The sequence below is a fragment of the Dermacentor albipictus genome, unplaced genomic scaffold (genome assembly GCF_038994185.2).
Source record: "Dermacentor albipictus isolate Rhodes 1998 colony unplaced genomic scaffold, USDA_Dalb.pri_finalv2 scaffold_30, whole genome shotgun sequence".
NCBI classification, from domain to species: Eukaryota; Metazoa; Arthropoda; class Arachnida; order Ixodida; family Ixodidae; genus Dermacentor; species Dermacentor albipictus.
Window position 1 is genome coordinate 3,219,039 of NW_027225584.1, and position 5,229 is coordinate 3,224,267.

Below are 5,229 nucleotides of genomic sequence, written 5' to 3' on the forward strand. Positions count from 1 at the left end.
CCCTTCCACTATGTGAAGATGGAAGACCAGCTGAAGCTGTACTTGTTGACAAGTATATTGAGTTATATATGGCTAATTGCTATATTGATTAAATAAAGAAACATACACAGAACTTCGTTATCTTTTATATTCTATTTACTTTGTCACCATGGTAACCATTGCTTTGTGGTCACTGTGATATACTGCAATTGGTCGCTGATGCTTTCGTGCCCACTCCCGCTTCTGTTTGCAAAGGTGATCCTCACGGGCACGCTGTTCTTCATCGGTCACAGAGCAGCTATCTGACATTACAGATCTGAGGACAAGACGGGTCTGGCTATAGCAGCTGCCCGTTGCCTTCACGCTGTTGCTCACACCGGTGCTCTTAACATGCACATCATTCTTCTTCAGTACGGGCTAGACGCGTCCTGGCCATAGCAGGACCAAAGTAAAACTGCTGATAACATCGCTAGAGTGATGTCGACTTCACAAGAAAACGAGGCACAGACATTGGTGGGTACACAATGACGTTTTATTATTCTGCCATCCACTACAGAGCCACTGAGCACTGCTGGCGCACAGCAGGCTACTGTGGATGCAATTTTGTCAACGCAACTTTTTTCTACACACCCTGTCGATGTATGCACTATTGGTCGCGGTCAGAACCTAGCCATATACAGCTTCGCTGTAAAAATAGCAGGGGAAACGGAAGCAGACACGTTCAATGCATCACAAAGGAATGCAGCAAGCAAAAAGATGCGGTTTCTGCAGCACAAGCCATGACCTTGTACAGCTTGTGGCAACAAAATGCAGCACAAGCAGATAGCTCAATCACTTCGCAGTTGTTCTAGCCTTGTGAACTGGAGCAACTGGCTTTCCTGTCCAGGAAGCACGGGCAACGACACTGCACACATGTTGGTAATATCAAGCTTTGATGCAGACATAGTAATGTGTGGTGAGGAATTAAGTGTAATCTTTGTTTCCACTTCTGCATGAATTTTGTGGAAGTGCTGGAGGGTCAAGGTTTTATAAAGCTATTAATTTATGTATGTGGTCTAATAAACCATTGCATAGTGAATGTGTGGCATCAGCAACAGATAGCCAGGCACTATCACAAAAAGAAGCAAAATAATGCTAGGTTGTCGAAAGTTGCAAATTCTGGAAGAGAGAGAGAAAAGGACAAGACTGCATCGATCAATTGGACATGACTGAAGGCATGCACGGTATGTCGAGCAAGAAGCAGACAGAAGGAGTATTAAAGAAACGCATGAAGGAGAAGCCTGACAGTGTGTGAAGGCAAGAGCATCACATGAAAAGAAAAACTTGAAGAAAGTAGCAAATGAATGGGGAGCTCAGATGATAAGGAGCAAGAATTTTCTGCTAGAAATGTTATTGCTGTTGTGCCTTAGCCCTGGTGCTGCAAATGGAAGGTGGAAGAAACAAGTACAGTACAAGTTGAAAAAGTGTTGTGGCAAGAGTGAGCGGCATTAGATCGGTGCCTCATCAAAATGATTGAATTTGCAGTGCTCATCTGCACTCAACAAAGTGTGCTAACCTGTGCTGCTGGAAGTGTGTGAGCTATCTCGAGATGAAATGTGCAATCAGCCAGCTCTTCCAGATTCAGAAAAGACTTAAGACCAGAGGAAAATTTCTAAAACTACAAGACGGCAACCTGATTTGATAAATCTTATTTTGAATGTTTCCAGTAGAAGCACTTGCACCAACGGAAACTAAGCTGCATTAAAGGTTGGACTTCAGAAAGTGAATCAACACTACACCAACGATAAATGCACTTCCACTACATGGATGACTTGCCTTGTATGAAAACATTCTTTCACCTTTTGCTCTCCTGTTCGCCACGTAAGCATTGCGGACTAAGACAAAGTCTCACTGTTTGGTGCAATGCGTTTATCACTGGCTGACCACAAATTAATCGCTGTCAATGTCGTGTAATAAAATTAAAAAGTTCTCTTCAGTTCCTACTTTGTGACTAATGAGCCGGCTGCGCTTACATAGGTGCGGATCCACCTCCAGAGGGTCACCACTGAATTGCATCTTTCTTTTTTTACAGGAGCGTGGAGGGCTGCATTAATAGTGTTTTCTCACTGACTGCACATATGTTACCAGGCTTTTTATCAATCTTTTAAATCACCCACACAGGCGTACGTTATCCCCTTCATTTAGTAAAGAGGGGTAAACATCGACAAAATGATGCAGCTCAAATAGCTTGAACGTGTATGCGTTTTCTATCCACAGCGATAGACAACATGGCTCGAGCGTTGCATAATGCCGTTTGCCTAAATCCTGCTTCGCTGCAGGGCCCCAATGTCGTGCAATGTACTGCGGCAAAGTATACCAAGAGTGGAAAGCGGCCAGTCAGAGGATACAGCGTGATGTTACGTGCCCAATTGCCGTCACGTCTCCTGCCGCAGTACAAGCACAGAGACTCCGAACAAGTGTACTGGCAGGCATTCAGAGCTATTTCGCATGCGGTTGTAGCGGTCTGAGCCCTTGTTTCGCCCACATAGAGCGCCCCGTATATGAGGTAACAGCCGGGATAATTAATTACCCTTGCGCACAAGCACCTCAGAAACGCTACGAATCTGCACCACGTAACCAATATCAGTGTTACTGTACAGCTTTCACAACGGTCTACTGTTATGAAATTGCATGACGACCACTTTTCTTTAGCATAAATTTGTTCGGTATTCATCCGCAGGACGTAGTGTTTTGCCAGTGTGGCTGTACAGCTCTCACAACGATCTACGGCTCAGATTGCATGGCGACGCAAGTTTTAGTACTTACACATACAGAGTACAAAATTTCCATTCCCACGAATCTCCAAGTGTGTTGTATGCTCAGTTACATTAAGAACTAATGCATCGGCACGGCAGTTGAATTCGTAAACTGTTTCCGTTCCCGCGATTCCCCTGAAGTGTGTGATATGCTGACCTTGATCAACGACACTAATGAACAATGCATCGGCACGACGTAATACTTTGCCACTAAAGTCCTCCGAGAAGACACCTCACTTCCAAACGTATCCCCTGCGACTATAACATTTAATATGCTACCGTCGCAACAAAATAGCAACAAACTCACCTCGGACGCGGCTTTGTCGTCTTGCCGCCCACGCATCCTGTCGATTCTGTGCTGCAAGCTCGGCTAGGGACAAACGGAGCAAACAGTTTTCTTCCCCGTAGTACCTAGGCGAAGAGAAATTTTGAGCACCAAAAGTCCCCACATTTCTCTCTCGCAACTACTGCTCCTCGCGCGTGCGCAGAAAGAGCGGTGAAATCCATTTTCGATGTGCTCGTCGAGACGGCATGCTGCTACGCTGCTACGGTTGCCGGATTAAAACTGACTACTGTCACCAAGTCTAGCAAGCGTCTCAGGAGCTGGCAACCTCGGCGCGTAGCAACATGGTGGTGCTCTTGGGGTTCCCGATTTCAATGCATGGGCCCTATGGGTAGCTTGTCCTCTAGAGGCAGTATAGTAACTCTATGGCGTAAGCCGAAGTGACCAGAATCGTGCAGCCACCTGGTGGCGCAGGGCTAACACAGACAAAAATAGCTAATATTGCAGTGACCAAGTGTATTTTACTTTGCTTCGGGTGAAAATTGTTGGCAGCAACACGATTACGCCATTGCCGAACATTTACACCAGCAGCGAAGCAGAATGCACTTGCTTACTACAATATTACCTGTTTCACGGCCGGTCTCGAGGGGAAGCGCGCGCTCCCCTAGAGACCGGCCGTGCCTGTTTTTCTCTGTTTGAGCTTTGCGCCGCCAGATGGCTGCACCATGCAGGTCGCTGTAAGGTCCCTCTATAATTTCCAAGGTAGCGACATCTGCCGCGCGCGCCACCTAGGAAGTTCCTGTAGCAAACGGCGCCCACGCTAAACCGCGGCATTCGTGAGGTGAAAAAATATCTGCATACGCACGGAAATAAAACCTACGGGTGCTTGACTGTGGCGAAAAATGCAAGAAGGACCCGAACTGCTAAATTTAGTCTTTTAATTTCAAATGAGTGCTCCAAGAAAATAGCTCAAGAGAGCGTAATGAGGGCTTGATCGCCTCGATTCCGAGTGTTTACGCTTCGTTCGTTTGCGCTCAATCACCGCGCGAGCCTTGGTGATTGCTTACGCTTAATCCCGTATGCTCTGTGAAATCTTTTGCATGTAAGTGTGCTGCGTACACATAGCGGTTGCATTGAACGAAGAAGTCGTGTAAAAATGAAGGCTGACAGTCGCTTGGACCGGAAAACTTTCGACATAACGTCGCTGAAACGTGCGATTCTCAAAGCGCGCGACCCTCACGGCAAATAAACAACATTCTGTGTGTTTGTGGAAACGAGTGCGCCAACAGTCTTCTTGTCGCTGAGTGTGTCTGTCGTGTAGCGATTACACGACGACTGCTGTATCTTGTGGTTCAATTTTACGAGCCAGTGCAACTGTCTTGACATGATGAAGAGGTGGTATGGATCGTGTCAGCGTGTCTCCTTGATCGTGTTCGGGCTGCCAGCGCGAACTGACCTCGCGGCACACCAACATCGAGCGTAGCGTGTGCGCGTGTGTGAATGTGGTTGACTGTTCTCGTGAACCGTGCGACGTCGCCGCGTAAACTCGAATCATGACGCGCATTGTTGTGTTTATCCCTTTTCGCCTCCGTGCACCGCTAAAGCCCCGTAAGAATTAGAGGGCTCTTATACTAAACGCACGCGGATTGACCCAGCTATTACTGCACTGTGTTTTGCTGGCAATCCGTGTATCACTTGTGGCGTTTTTCTTATGTTCATTTGCAGTTGTGTGTTTTTCCTCAGTAAAATGGCATTGCCGATTACTCAAACATCTTCGAGTGTAAGGGAAACTTGGAAGGAACGAGCTCGCAGCTGTATGTAATGTACTTTGATATACTGTATTACGCTTTATTATTTGACGGCCAGTAGCTGTGGCTATATATGCAGTATTCGTTTTTAAAAACAGAGTAATGCAGGCACTTAGCAATATATTTATTCACATATGCAATGCACAAAATACGAGTAGGATATTGGAAATTTCATTTTGGACATGTTGTAAAGCGCAGTTAAGAACGCGCGCACTAACACAGGAAAGTGTAAAAGTAGAATTCGCTGCTGAATTTCATTTTTTATCGCACGTAACGCAATTCGGATATTTGTCAGCGAGTTAATGCGTTTCTACTCTACTATTTACTTGCATGCTAGGTCATACTGCACTTGCTAAGTCAACGG